This window comes from Impatiens glandulifera, chromosome 1, assembly GCF_907164915.1.
Source record: "Impatiens glandulifera chromosome 1, dImpGla2.1, whole genome shotgun sequence".
NCBI classification, from domain to species: Eukaryota; Viridiplantae; Streptophyta; class Magnoliopsida; order Ericales; family Balsaminaceae; genus Impatiens; species Impatiens glandulifera.
In genome coordinates, this window is record NC_061862.1 from 68592444 (window position 1) to 68609799 (window position 17356).

Here is a 17356-nt window from a genome sequence, read left to right on the forward strand (position 1 = left end):
CTTCTTGATCATTCTTCATTCTTTTTTCGATCATTTCTAATACAAACTTTGGAAGTGGCGTAACTAAGAAAACGAATTGTAACAATGGTACTAGAGTTGTCAATTCTCTAATTGTGGTTTGAAAAATTCGACAAATTAATCTTTTCTCTCCATCAACTCCTTCCGCAAGCATCGATACGATTTTTTTTCTCCCTCTTATGCAAGATACGTAAAGTAGTTCTTATAACACAAAGATTGGATATAAAATTGACAAGACAATATTCATGTGTTATTTTACGCACGGAAGTAAAATAGAATTCCCAGAATTCGACAGCAAAAATGTAGATGAATGGATATGTGCAGCAGAGCGGAAGAATATTTCAGGATTAACGACATACCAACCGTCATTCAACAAAAAAATTGCCAGATTTTATTTCAGAGATAATGCCAGGTTATGGTATACAAATTTTAAAGCTTGTTTAGATCCTAATATGGTGATTACATGATATTTTCTTAAAACTGAAAGCATAAAACAATTTGGGTTATGTTTGGAAGAAGAACTATTGCTCGATCGTCAAATTGTAATAGAAGAAAATTCAGATGGTGTACATGGTGAAGAACTTTTTTCAGAAATTACGGTACAAATTCTTGAAAATGAATCAAGTTGCTACAAATACAACATTATATCTGAACAAAGACTTCAAAATGACCTTTCGACTCATTTATTGATTCTACCAAGAAAATACCACTATAGAAGCTTCAAATTGTAATAGAAGAAAATTCAGCAAATTGTTTAGACAGTGAAGATGTTGATGCTTTGACAAATGAACAAGTGCCCGATCGTCAAATTACAATAGAAGAAAATTCAGAAAATCATTCAAATGTTGTACATGGTGAAGAATGTTTTTCAAAAGTTCTGGTACATGGTGAAGAATATTTTTCAAAAGTTGCGGTACAAATTTTTAAAGTCGAATTGAGTTGCCACAAATACAATATTATATCTCAACAAGGACTTCTAGCACAATCTCTAGACTCCATTGTTTATTCATTAGCAGATTTTACCGAGAAAATACCACGAGATAAACTTTCTAACGAAACTGAAGAAACATTAATCTCTTCTTCCTTGACAAAAGACCCAAATGGATAATGTACTAGCATTATATGCCAAAAGAAAACCAAGTTCAAGTCCCAAAATAGTAATTGATAAACATAACACGCGATGGACGCACCTAGTATACCTCCTACTGCCACATCTTGCTAGTGGTGCTAGTAGTCGTCAACTCGAGAGACACCAACAAGTGATGCAACGAGTAGCAGGGTAAAAGAGATACACAATTTTGCTACATGTCCTCTTCGGTCAAACACCTTGATCATTCCATATAAATATAACGACATAAATCCTAGACCGGCAAAGAATACTGGCAAAGAATACTACAACAAGAAATTAATAAGATTTTGAGTAAAGTATTGGAGGACTATTTTCGTTGAATATCAATAAGATACTTACCCAAAGTATGTCCACTTGGAAAAATTTTATGCCCTTCCTTTATCACATGTTTGTTTCCATGGCAAATAACATTTCTAATCAAATCATAATCCTAACAGTAAGACATGAGACACCACACTTAGCATACTTTTAAGATAAAACAGCAGATTCTATAAAAAAATTAAATCGGGATTTGTTCCATGGTGTTTAAGCTAGCACGATCCCCACAAACCTACCTTCACTTCAATCAAGGATTCTTAGTGGGAAAACGTATATTCCATATTCATTTCATTTAAAATTATTTATGTCCTATTATTTAGATCTGAACTGTAAACTGAACTTGGTATTTATAAATGAAGCCATTATCTAAAGAAATTGAGTAAAACACATACATCCTTTCCATCTGGGAAGCACCGCCAGAAGAAGTCGGGTCTAGGCCGATCAACAACATCCTTTATCGCATTTGTTAGAACAGACGTGATGAGGACAGAAAAAAGTAGTCCTGTATTTTTTCTCAAAGCTTATAAACATAACATTTCACACAAGGAACATAAAGTAAGGATTTCAGTTTTACCTAAAGTTGCATGATGAAGATCGTATACATCCTTCCTACGTAAATAAACTCTTAGAAAAATCAAGATAGGAAAAATAACTGCATATATCTAGCAATGGAAAGGAACACTATTCATAAGTTAAACGGCCTATAACTATTTCTCTAAATAAAAATAATAGAAAAAGAACCTACCGGAACAGCCCATGGAGGAACTGTATTATCTTTCAAAGAATACTTGAGGTCAGACATCATATCCTTCTCAACAAACCGATAGAACGGACTGATTGTATTCAAAACATAGTATATCACACCAAGAAGCAGTAAAATGAGTCAATCATGCAATTGGATCCTCGCCACTGTAATCCCATGGGACCTTACAGTATGTGAACCGAGCTCAGCTTCTCTGATTCTTTCGTGTCGATGACAACAAAATAAATTCGATCACAAAATGAGATGGCATTATATGACATTGCTTAATGAAACACAAAGAAAAACGGTACCTCTTGATCCATATCTGTCAGTTGAAAGTAGAATCTGTCATTATCTGTCTTGATGCACTCTGTATATGAGACCCAATGGACACGGCATTAAACCACATATGATTCTTTGGCAAATAAAAGCCTATTTAAAAAATGGTAATCTAGTTATCAATGCAGATAAGATAATTGTGATATATAATGAAAGTTTCATTCAAACCATAATCATAGTAGGCTGATAGAAATACAATCAATTATGTACAACTCATGTCATTTGTGGTAATGAATTCAGAAAAGACTAAACTTAATGGACATTTAGCCTCTTTCCTCACATTTGGTACGAGATTAAATCCCCATTTGCAAGTAAGTCTTTCCTCCCAATCAATCATCAGACATCTGTCTCTGAATCATTCATTTCCTCAACTTCATTGTTGTCCTCACCTAGTGGAGAACAATGGATGTATCAATTTGGCTCGATGGGAAGAGACTTGAGCCCAAACGTGATATTCATAGCCTAATTGCGTGATATGTTTGTTTCTATCGATTAGATTGTTTCTGAATCTGAATCAGAATCATACAAATAAACTGCCAATGAATTTTTATAATCTCTCAAGGCAAAGTTCAGATTACCTATGTTTCTCAATGTCATCTCATATGGATTACAAATAAACTCAATATGTTGTTAGACATCCGCCACAAAAACAAACAAAGAAATAGATTCACAGCACAAACGGAGGATTAATTCATTCATTTGTAACTGGATTTGAAATCTCCTAATATAAAACCTAATATAATAATTAGCCACTCAAATTAATACGGAAAGTAATAGATATCGTTACATAGAATCAAGAGATTCAATCAAGCAAGTATAATGCAGAATGAACTCCAAATCTAGACTCGATTGAAGCAAATGTTTACAAACCTGAAAAAGACATTTGGAATTCACAACATGCCACGAAGAGTTAATGATGAATAAAAGTCACAACGATTGCGAGAGATAAGAGAGAAAAGAAGTATGTATACGTACAGATAATTTAAACGAGGATGAAGACTTTTCTTTCACATAACGGCCAACCATGTGCAGTAAGTGTTGAATACTAAAATATATAATAGCGGTAAACAGTATGAAAAGATAAATAAATAGTGGAGGAAATCCGTAAAGGCGTTTGGATGTGATTGTTTCACCTTTCCGGTTTTTTACGGCAAAATTGGAAAACCTTTCTCTCTGAGAAATAAGGACCGGTCTCCAGCCACGACGAAGAAGGAGAGATCTGTGTCTCGATGATGAGCGTGATCTTCGTTGAACATGCTCTATAATCATACAAGCCTGCCACGTTCAATCTAGAAGGATTGAGACCAACAACAATGTGCATTTTTTTAGTACAATTAGGTGAGACAATTAATTGAACGTTTTGGTTCGTGGTACTAGTATATAGATGTAAGTTGTTTGGGTATAACTTGTATAAATCATTTAGAGACGTATATGAGGTATAAAATTGTAACAGGTATCACAAGGTATAAATTTCTAACCTTTACTAATTTCTATTTTTTTTTAAACTCATTCTTGTCTTTAATCAAAATTATTGTCTTTTTCATCCTCGGACGTGGAAGTGGACTTAGTTACCCCATTGATGAAAGCTATCCTTTATCCTTTAAAATGTAAACAGATTTTTTAATTTTTCATTCTCTTGACCAATAATCTCTGAAGTTAAAAAAATAAAATAATTATTTATTTAAGAAATGTTTAACAAAAAAATATATACAAATAAGTTAAAACAATAAGTTATTAAACTAATCTTTCATTTGGACGCTATTTTATATGTGTCCATCATTGATTTTTTTTTTTTCAATTTATCATTATTTCGGCGATGGTTAGTTATGATTTTAGATAATAAAAAAATTTGCGTCATTTATCAACACAAAAATAATTTTCACTATACCACAGAATATTTTGTAAACATTTTATCGACTCGTTTTTTCGACACCACCGATTAGTTTGTTCAGTTTATTATACATTCTTATTCATTGTTATAGACCTTAAACGACTTTGTATTTGAAGTCACATCAACAAAAATTTCAAGAAGTTTAAATTTTAAACCTAAGAATTTTAGTTTTAGTTTTTATTTTTATCATATTATTTAACGTTTTATTTTGTATTATTTATAAATTATTTTTTTCATATATATAATTATTTTTTTGAATGAATAAGAATTAACTATTTATAAATAAAAATAATAATTTTTTTTTTAAAGTTGAACCATTTACTAATAGATGATTTAATATTAAAATTAATAATTTTTAAATAATTTAATTAGTTAGACATGATAGTTATTTATCTAATATATTATAAATATTGTATTATTATTATGATTTTATTATTTATTATAATAATTAATAATTGAAATATATATTATTAAAAATAAAGTATGATGCCTAAATTTTGATAAAATCGTAAGTATAATTTTAAGTTAATATTAAAATTATATAATAATATACTTAGTTGATTATATATATATATATATATATATATATATATATATATATATATATTTTTACAAATTATTATTATTATTAGATAATTTGAATTCATAGGAATTAATATTATAATAATAGATAATAGATAATAGATAATTTGAATCCATTGGAATTCGAAATCCTAAACCGTAGCCGTTTGTCGATTTATATAGGAACTATATATATCCAAATCCTAAAACCCCTTAAACCCCCTTCCGCAAATCGGATTCAGATATTTCCCATTCTTCAAGAACACGTCCACACCACCGACAACGGCTTCTCTCCTCCTCCGAAGCATCTAGAGAAATCGAATCATTTGCTTGGCGGTGTAAAAACTTCCAGAAGCAGGGGAGTTACCGGTGGAATTAGTAATCGGAAAATGCTTACGGAAGAGTAAAATTTACATAGACAGATCGTCGTACAACAGCATCGGCAGCGGCTCACATCTCAGAGGTTTGATAATGGATGCATGTCCCGTCGTATTGGATCCGCTACTGGTTCACGGCGCCGTGATCTTTCTGATTCGTTCTCGAATGGAAAACCGGTGAGTTGTGATTCTTGTCTATAATGTTCGACTGAATTAGGTTGAAAATGAAGGTTTGAATAAGAAATCAATCATATAAGAACTGACATGATCAACTTTTTACTTTCTGGGATTTCAACTTTTAGGGTTACCTTTTTTTCTGAAAAAGAGAATTTCTTTGTTTATCTGGTAAAATTCATGAACTGTTTCTTCTAATTACATCAATTATATTGGATTAGTTGGAAAAGGAGATCTGTTGTAATATCCGATTGTTTAGGGTTTATGATGTTTCAATTGGTACGGGTGTTCCTTTCGGAAGCGATGCCTGTCGTATTTCTATTCAGTTGTAATAATGGTTTTCTTTAGGTTCATCTGAATCGTTTTATCTAAATGCATACTATTTCTTATAATATATATGCATATGCCTTGACTTATTGTATTAATTATTCTATTAGTTTTTCAGATGATGTTTGAATCGGCTGGTGTCGGTACATTTTTCTTTGGAAAAAGGAAAGATTATTTCACCTGTCCTATGCCCGGGACACTGAAACGAAGAGGTATGAGAAGGTATGAGAAGATTCTTTCTTCCTTATAACAAACAAGAAATTACAATGTATAATTTATTCTATTTAGTTAATCGTTGATTGAAAACCTAGAGAAATTACAATGCATTTGATCGTAACAGGGCGAACAGAGGAATTGAATTAGAAATATGCAGACAGTTAACTTTCGAAGGCATAACGGTGATTCTGACCGTTAGAGATGAAAAAAGAGGAATCTAATCTTAAGGAGAGTACTTACCGGAGGAGGATATGAACTACTTGTCATCTTCCATCAGCTTGATGTTGCAGATCTGTCTACTATTCATGTCCTTGTTGATTTAGTCAAATCCAAGTTCGGAAAACTTGATATATTGGTATATTCTTCGTTTCTCTCTCAAAAATCTGAATCAAAACAGGACAAATAGGTATCGGTTATTTTTTATGATATTTGCAGGTGATCAATGCTGGGAGAATAGGCTTGATGCCGATGCAATGAAAGTTGTTGCTACTGCAGTATGATTTTGTTTTAACGAAAATCAAAATCTTATTTACTGATTTCATCTTTCTGATTCTGTTTTTTATTTCATTGATAGCTTGGAAGAAAACATTCAGATAAAGTATTATATATTGTGTAAATAGGATGATTGAAAGCATTTATTCCAATCCAGCTTTCTGATTCACCAAGGATATTGACAATGTTTCTTATTTCTTGGGAAAACTGAAGGTATAAACTTATTACAGTCTGTTTTTAGCTGCTGGAAATTCCAATTATTTATATTTTGATGCTTGAATTTTAACCCCTGTTTCCATTGATATGTGTGACTTTGTCTTTTGTGTTATTTCTTATTTTGTAATTGGCTTTATTTCGTTGATGTTGAAGGAGTCGGTATTTTTCAGGAATTTAAAGACCTTGGGTCGGGCGTTGAAAGGAGTTGTATATTGTTTTTCATCTCTTTCCAGAATTCTCAAATGGATTTATTTAGGTATAATCATAATTCTTTCATTTTCTATCTTAATCTATTACATATAATTGTTTGAATAATATTATAAACATCTATTTTATTACAGGATATTATTCATCTTAAATATCAACCTTGATGAGTTCAAGTAAATTTTTTTAACTTATTTAAATTTATATTATCTTACTATTTATGATATTGGTTTATTATTTTTATTTTTTATTGATATCTAAATTAAAATTTAATTTCTACATTAAACTTAAAAATTATATTATTCATTTTTATTTTTTATAGAAATATTTTTTTCTAAAACAAAATATAATTTAAATTTAAATGTTACATTAAGATTATTAAATTATATTTATTAAATACTCATTCTTTATTTTAATAAAATAAACATAATTTTTAAATACATAATTTTTTTTATTTACCTAATTTTTATATTAAACATATTTTTAAAATTTATATCAATTAAAATTATTATATTATTTTTATATTAAACATATTTTTAAAATTTATATCAATTAAAATTATTATATTATTTTTATAATATTTATAAATAATTTTAAAGTTTGAATTAAAATTATATTAATCATTAATTCATAAAAAAATTTATATTTTGCATTAAATATTAAATATGATTTAAAATTAGTTTTTATTATTTTAACAAAATTATTATTTTAAATAAATGTAATTTATCTATAACAAATATTTTTTTTATATTTCTTGTATTTAGAATATTATTTATTTTTTAAATATTCTTTATAAATCATATTTACATTAAATTTGTATTAAAATTTTTAAATATTTATTTTTTAAATATTCTTTATAATTAATGTAAATTATAAATTAAAGCATATTTACATGAAATTTGTTAGTATTGTATTTTTTTATTTAATTAAATATAATTTTAATTTTTCATTAATTATTTTATTTAATTAAATATAATTTAAATTTTAAATACATAAAATTTAAATCAAAATTATTATTTTAATTTTTATTATTTTTAATATATTTATTATTATTTTTTATATAAATATGATTTTTCTATAACAAAATATATTTTAAATTCATTAAATATTATTTAGATTTGTAATTATATATTTCTTATGTTAAATATTAATTATTTTTTAAATACCTATTTCTTATATTAAGAATAATATACATTTTTTAAATCAAAATTATTACTTTAAGTTTTATTACTTTTATTATAATAATAATTTTTATATACAAATATGATTTCTTTATAAAATAAAACAAAAATACAATTTTAAATTTAAATTTTAAATTCATAAAATATATTTTTTTTTGTATATCTTATATTAAAAAGTATTATTTTTTTTAAATATTCTTAAAATATTTATAAACAATTTTAAATTTTGAATTAAACTTATATTTTTTTGAATTAAAGTATTTTCATTAAATTTAAAATATCATTAAACTTATTAACATTATATTTTTTTATTTAATCAAATATAATTTTTTTCAAATTTTTTATTAAACTTATTTTCATAAAATTTAAATTTTTGTAAAATTTATTCAAAACATATTTTTTTATTAAATATAAATTTTAATTTCAAAATAAATATAATTTAAATCAATTACTTTAATTTTTATTATTTATAATATAATTATTAAATATTTAAGCATAAATAATTTTAAATTAAATTAATATTTATCATTAATTCATAAACACATTTTTAAATTTTTTAGATTAAATTTAAATTTGTATTAAACTTATTAAAATTATATTTTTTTAATTTAATCAATGTAATTAAATTTATCATTAAACTTATTAAAAATTTATTTTTCATTTTATCTATTTAATAAAATTTATTAAAATTAAAATTTAATTTACATCAACTTTATTATTTTTTTTAATTATTCTTTTAATGTTTATAAATTATTTTAAAATTTGAATTAATTTTTTATTTATATGTTAATTCATAAACAAACTTAAATAATTATTAAAATTGTATATTTTTTTCTAATTCATTAAATATAATTTAAATTTTATATTTAACTTATTTTTATTAAATTTAAATTTGCATTAAACTTATTAAAATTGTATATATTCAATTTAATCAAATATAATTTGAATTTCATATTTTAAACTTATTTTCATTAAATTTAAATTTTTATTAAATTTTGTATTTTTATTTAAAAAAATAAAATTTATATTTAAATAAAACAATTCCTTTATTAATTATTATTTTTAATTATTTTTTATATATAATAATAATTTCTTCATTACAAAATATAATTTTAGATTAAATTTTAAATACATAAAATAATATTTATTATTTTACATAAGATACTTAAAATTTTGAATCTAATTGGAAATAAAGTAATATAGTAGGTCGATATGGTTAATGGACAAATTAGGCTTCAAAAAATAGTTGTCATCAAGCTCTACGTAAAGAGTGATCTCCTCTTTGCTTGCAAACTTTCTGGTTCTACGCGTGGATATCTCGGTCAACATCGTGTAGTAGAACCTTGTTATTCATAGTCATTCTTTCATATTCAGGACTAGTCAACATCGTAGTAGAACCTCTTTACCAAAATGAATTTATTTAGGCATAATTATAAATCTTCTTTCTTTCTTAATCTATTATATATAATTGTTTGAATAACATTAAACACATATATTTTTATTTCAGTATATTATTCATTTTAGAGATCGACTTTCATGAGTTCAAGTAAGTTTTCTTTTCTTACTTAAATTTATATTATCTTTGTATATAAGATGCATGTTACGTTTTAGTTGCATGATAGATTTATTTTAATGTAGGTTAGATTGTGCAAATTATAAGAATTCCAATTTTTTTGTTTGAAAAAAAATAAACCAATATCATATCTTTAATATCAAAATTTATAAATTAAAAATTAATTTTCACAATAAACTTATAAAATTATATTATTTATTTTTATTTTCTACAAAAACGTTTTTCTAAAACAAAATATAATTTTAATTTTAATTTTGCATTAATTTTATTAAATTATATTTATTTACATCTAAATTATTTGTTTTATTAAAATATAATTTTAATTTTAAAATACATAAAATTTTATTTTATTATATTTACCTAATTTTTATATTGAAAGTATTTTTAAAATTTATATCAACTAATTTTTTTTTTAAAAAAAAATTATCACTTTTCTTTTTAGTAAAAAATAATTCAAATATTTTTCAAATAATAATTATTATTTTTATATAAATGTAATTTTTCTATAAAAAAATTATAATTTAAATTTTAATTTTAAATACATAAAATGTTATTTAATTTTCTTAATTATATATTTTTTATAATAAAATTAATATATATATTTTTAAATATTCTTATAATGTATATCAATAACTTTACCTTTTGAATTAAATATTCAAAAGGTTAAGCTAATATATTTAGTATTAAATTGTTTTCATTAAATTTAAAATTTTATTAAATTTATTAAGATTTCATATTTTTAATTTAATAAAAATATAATTAAATTTAAAAATACATAAAATTTAAATCAAAATTATTACTTTAAATTTTATTATTTTTAACATATTTATTATTCATTTTATATAAATATAATTTCTCTATAACAAAATATATTTTAATTTAACTTTTAAATATATGAAAAATATTTGTTTAGTTTTTACTATTAAATATATTATTTATTTTGTTTAAATATACTTATAATATTTATAATTAATTTTATGTTTTGAATTAAACTTATAATAATCATTAATTCATAAAAAAATATATATTTTGAAGTAAATATTATATTTAATTTTTAATTAAAAAACTCTTATTTAATTTTTATTATTTTAACATAATAATTCTTTATATAAATATAATTTATTTATAAAATATATTATTTAGTTTTTTAATTATATATTTCTTATATATAGAATATATATTTTTTAATATTCTTTATAACTAATTTTAAACTATGAATTAAAGTCGTATTTATATTAAATTTGTATTAAAATTGTATTTTTTCTATTTATTCAAATATAATCTAAATTTTACATTCAACTTATCTTTATTAAATTAAAATTTGTATTCAAATATTTTTTTTTTAATAAAATATTTTTTTTATTTAAATAAAACAATTCCTTTAATTATTTTTAATATATAATAATAAGATCTTCATAAAAAAAATATAATTTTAGATTAAATTTTAAATACATAAAATAATATTTATTTTTTACATAAAATATTTAAAATTTTGAATCTAACTGGAAACGAAGTAATATAGTAGCTCGATATGGTTAAGGGACAACTTAGGCTTCAAAAAGTAGTTGTCGTCAAGCTCTCATAAAGAGTGATCTCTTAGCATGCAAACTTTCCGGTTCCGCGCATGGATATCTCGGTAAACATCGTGGCGAACACAAAGTTAATCGTCTTCAATGTAGTAGAACCTTGTTATTCATATTCATTCTGTCATATTAAAGGACCAGTCTGGATCCAAAGTAATTTTATTCTCTCTTTAAAATTTTACCGACTATTTTTAGTTATATCATATATTTCTTAACTTGACATTAATTTTCTAAAAGGTTCTCAATTCTTAAAGACGTGGATGTAGAACTATCATGGTGATGGAGTATTGACTATGGCTTTCAAAAGAATCCTAAACGATAAAATGAAAAAAATTATCGAAGGTGTTATTTCTTTATTTTACCTTTCATTCGACCATTACTTTAAATTATAACTAACTTTATCTTGTTTAAGGAACACAAAATATTTGTTTCTCTTTATATATATATATTTTTGTTAATATCATCACATATAGATGATAGTACACAAACAAATATTTTACCATTCATGTCATATATCCTCTTATGATATTTGTAGGTAATAATGATGGGATAAGAAGAACTGGATGCCGATGTAATGAAAGTTGCTACTTTGGTATGCAATTTATTGATAATTAAAATTTTCTTCACTGATTTCAACTTTCTGATTTTGAATTTTGATTTCATTTATAGCATGGAGGAATTCCAAGCCAATGATTCAAGACTTATGAATTGGTTGAAAAATGTATTATATATATGGTGTAAAGAGGATGATTGTATATTTTATTCCACATTTCTTGAGAAAGTTGAAGGTATAAATGATTATGGTATATTTTTAGATGAAACTCTATTTCTGTGATACTTGAATTTTAAACCCCTGTTTATATTGATAAGTGTGACTTTGTCTTTTGTGTTTTTTCTTGTTTTGTAATTGATCTTATTTCGGGGATGCAGAAAGAATCGATATTTTTCGGGAATTTGAAGACCTTGGATCGACGAAAGGAGTTGTCGATATTTGTCAAGAATTTGGTTTCACCTCTCTAGTCTGAATTCCAAAATGAATTTATTTATGTATAATTATAATTCTTTCCTCTTTCTTTCTTAATATATTATATATAATTGTTTGAATAACATTATACACATCTATTTTATTGCAGTATATTATTCATCTTAGAGATCAACCTTCATGACTTCAAGTAAGTTTTATTTTCTTACTTACATTTATATTATGTAAGTTATATAAGGTGGATGATACATTTTTAGATGCATGATAGATTTTTTTTTTTGGGAAAACACCTTAGTGTCATTTCATTAAAAAAACCCAAAAGAGGGAAAAAAAATAGAAAAGTTTAAGATCAGATCTAAACAATTTTTAGATTTGACAATGAAACAATAATTGAATTACAGACAATAACAATAATCAATTAGCGCCTACAGCGTTTTTACTTTTATTCTACTTGTGACCTTCTCAAACGAAATATCCCATATATGGCAGAGCTTTCTATTCTCTTCATTCCTTTCGATTCCTCTTCAGGATTGAATGAGTGCATTTCCATCTAAAGTTCTATCTCTCCAAATATCTTCAGCGGTTCTACTTCTTCCACTGTGAGTTCTTGAATTTATTTCTTTCCAGATATTGTAGATTACTGCTCCAAAGTAGCATTTCAACATACTTACATAGAAGGATCTTCCTTTTGCTTTATTCTTCATCCATTCTTGGATTTCTTCCCATATTCTTGGAAAGTTGATGATGTTCATGTTTGCAGCATACATCCTCCAGATTTGTATTAAAAAGAGCATTCCCCAAATAAATGGTTTATGCTTTCCTCAACTCCCGAACATAGGACACAGTTGATATCAGGAATGTTTATATATTTTCGAATTCTGTCTTTTGTTGTCAACCTTTTCCTGTATACCAGCCAGAGAATAAATTGGTGACGAGGAATAATCTTTGGAGACCATACCACATTATGCCAATCTACCTCCTGTCCTCTTGTTCTAACAATTTCCCATGCCTTTCCTGTAATAAACTTCTCATTGCTTTCTGTTTTCCAGCTTATTTCATCATTATTTTCATTGAGTTGATTCTGCCTCATTAGGTTTAGGATTCTATCACCTTCTGGAATACGCCTCAAAAGTGAATCACATCTACCTTCATATACGTCTCTAAATGAGTACTTGATGTATTCTCTTCTAACTCTGTTTCCTTGCATTTCTTCTTTGAATATAATGGGAATATTATCCAGCCAAGGATCATGCCAGAATAGTACCCCTCTTCCATTTCCAATTGTGGTTTTCACCATTTGAAAGACATTTTTTCTTGTTTTTAGGATTTTCTTCAATGACCATGCCATTCTTTCGTTGATGCTTAGTGTCCAGATACTCTGCTCTTCTTTCATAAATCTTGTATGCACCCATTTGACCCATATGGAGTCCGCTTTTTGCTCCAACTCCCATAAGCTCTTGATGGTGAGGGATTTGTTCCATTCAACACAACTTTTTATTCCTAGTCTTCCTTCTTCTATTGGAGTGCAAACAATCTCCCATTTGACTTTTTTTCCTCCTCTGCCTTGTGTTCCCCATATGTAGTCTCTCATGATTCTATCGAGTTCAGCCATTACTTTCTTTGGGATGACTATCTGTTGTTCCTAGTAGCCAATAATTCCAAAAATGACTCTTTTAACGAGCTCGATTCTACCTGCATAAGACAGTTTTTTCGTAGCCCAACCCAAAACAAAATTTCTAACCTTTTCTACCAGTTGTCTAAAGTGATTGTATCAGAGTTGTTTTGATGACAGGGGTACTCCAAGGTATTTCACTGGTAGTTCACCTTCCTTGATTCCCATAATATTGAAAATGTTTTCTTTCCTTTCTTCATTAACCCCTCCATAGAAAGCCTGACTTTTGTCCTCATTGATGTATAGACCTGTAATACTCGAAAAGATTGTTAGAGCTTCTTTGATTATACTAACAGATTTAACATCCGCATAAGCCACAAAAAATAGATCATCTGCAAAACATATATGGGTTATTGCTTCTTCTTTGCAGTACGGGTGAAATTTGAAATGATGACTTCTCAGAAGCATTTTTAAAATGCAGTCAAGAATTTCCATTATTAAGACGAATAAGTAAGGAGATATAGGGTCTCCTTGCCTTACTCCCCTTTCACCCTTGAAAAAGCCTCCATGAATACCATTCACGCTCACAACAAAGTTAGGAGTGGAAACACATTACATAATCCAATCAATGAAAATAATTGGAAAACCTGCAGCAAGGAGGAATTCGTGGATTGATCCCCATCTGATCGAGTCAAAAGCTTTTTTAATGTCAATTTTGAAAGTCACACGTGGCGATATGTTTTTCTTTCCATATCCATTCAATAAGCTCTGCATGAGTAGGATGTTATGGGAAATAGAGCGTTTGGGAATAAATGCTGATTGCCCTAATCCTATAAGTTTATCAATAACTGTTTTCAAACGTTGCGAAATAATTTTTGAAATAATTTTATAAATAACATTGCAACATGAAATAGGACGAAAGTCCTGAATTTTTCCCAGAATTGAAATCTTAGGAATCAAATTCAACATTGTGACGTTCCTTGCTTCAACATTTTCCTGTTTTGGAAGAAAAACCCCTTCGCTTACATCTTTACCCACTATTTCCCAGTTTTCTTTGAAGAAGTTCGCGTTGAAACCATCTGGCCCTGGGCTTTTATCCCTTTTCATCGAAAACACAGCTTTTCTAACTTCTTCCATAATAACTATTGTAATCAATTTGTTACCACTTTCTTCACTGATTTTCCTTTACACAATCTGTTGAAGCAATCTTCGGTTGTCCTCTATTATTGTGCTAGTTTCTGTTCCAATCAGCTCTTTGTAGAAACTTATTGCTTCCTCATGAACTGCTTTTTGTCCCTGTAAAACATCTCCATTTGAGTTTGTGAGCCTTAGGACCAGATTTCTGAAATTCCTTGATGAACATTTTTTATAGAAGAAAGAAGTATTCTTGTCTTCTAATGAAAGCCAATTTTCTCTAGATTTTTGCTTAGCAAAACTTTCCTCTTTAGAACAGAGGTCTCTGAATCGCGTAAGAGCCTCTTTTTCCTCTTCCCTGTTATAAGGTAGATTTGGGGCTCTTAGTGCCTTGCTTTGTATTTCCTCTAGTTTCATTCTGGCTTCCTCTACTCTTTTAGAAATCCCACTATATTTTTTCCGGTCTAGTTTATTCAGCTTCCCTTTCAGTAATCTTAGTTTCTCACAAACTCTAAACATCTTTGTTCCATTAATTCTGATGTTCCAAGTTTAATTAAGGATTTTATTAAATTTTTCATCTTTCATCCAGAAGTTGATGAACTTAAAGGGTCTTTTCTGTTTTTTCTCCTTTTCCCAAAAGAATTTCAAAGGGCAGTGATCAGAGATACCTGGTTGCAAAACCTGTATTTGGCTTCTTGGGTAAAATTCCACCCATTTTTCATTCACTAGGCCTCTATCAATTCTGTTCTTTCTCATGTTGTCCGCCCCTCTTGTAGTTGACCATGAAAATAGATTACCTGAGAAAGACGGTTCAATGCAGTTTATGTCTCGAATGCATTCATTGAAATCTTGCATGTCTTGTGTTATGTCTGTCTCAGGCTCTCTTTCATTCCTGAATCTTGTAACGTTAAAATCTCCCATAATAACCCATGGTTCGTCGTCCGTAATGCTTCTTCTTAAATCAATCCAAAGTGTCTTCCTCTCTGTCCCAGAGTTGCTTGCATAAACTACCGCAAAAAATATTTTTACCCTTGTCATCAGATTGATAACCTCTGTCAAAATAACTTGCTTGCTTTCAAAAATTTTCTTGATTTCAACTCTTCTTTTATCCCATCCTACCCAGATTCTAATTTTAATCCCATCAGAGTTATGAATAAATTCCCATTCTTCTTTGAAGCAACCTTGGGCAACATTCTCTATTTGACTTTGTCTGACTTTTGTTTCAATAATTCCAAATACTGTGATTTCATTCTTCTCTGCTATTCTTCTAACTTCTCTTCTTTTTATGGGGTCATTTAACCCTCTAATATTCCATGTCATTAAGTTCATTAATGAAAAGAAGATGTTCCAGCTTTACTTCCCCTTTCTTTACTTTTTCTTCCTTTCTGTTTTTCCCATATAGCATGGCTATAAGGAATTGTATTTTCCTTAATTTTCTTACCTTCTTGTTTTGGAATTTTTGTGTTTCTTTGGTCAACTTTTTTTTGAATTGGAGATTGTACAGTTTCAATCGATTCAGCTGTCTCTTCTTTATCTTTCCCATTTCCTTCACCCACTTCCCTTTCTTGCTTTCTCCCACACTTTCCCTTTCCACATCCTCTTCGGTATTGATTCTTGCTTCCAATTTAAGTTTCTTTGTTACCTCTTCATTCTCAGCCTTTGATTCTGAATCTCTTACCACTCTGTCTTCCTTCCCCTGTTCTTCAAAACCATGTTCTAAATTTCCTTCCTTATCTTGATCCTTCTGTTTACTCAATACTGATTCTTTAGTAACCATTTTCTGTCTTCATTCTCAACCTTATCCTTTTCCAACATTTCTTGTTCTTCTTTTTGTTTCTTTTCTGTCTCTGTCTCTGTCTTTGTCTTTTTCTCGATCTTCTTCTTCCTTTCTTCTTCAATTATTTTCGGGCACTTTTAACAGACATGTTCGAATGTATTACAGTCAAAGCATCTATTCGGCCTCCACTCATATGAGATTCTCATAATTGTGGGTTCACCTTTTCTGTCTGTTACCGTCATCTGGTATGGAAGATTTGATCTCGGGTGTATCTCAATGCACATCCTAGCATAAGTCATAAGCTCACATTTTTCTGTAGTTGGGTCCATGTAGAGTGGACTCCCCAATAGGCTCGCAAAGTGACTTAATGCTTCAGGGTTATACATGTGGGGAGGGATGTTGCGCAATTGGAACCAGATTTGCGCAGTTTCTTTGGGCTTGCTGAAGAGGTTCATACCTTCTGTCCATTTTTCGAGTTTCATGTAGTTTTTTCCAACAAATGTGTGCCCA

General features: G+C 27.5%; 1 pseudogene; it reads right to left on the reverse strand.

Moving 5' to 3' along the window:
• Positions 1-1020: 1020 nt before the first annotated feature.
• Positions 1021-11402, reverse strand: LOC124931168 (annotated as a pseudogene).
• Positions 11403-17356: the final 5954 nt, after the last annotated feature.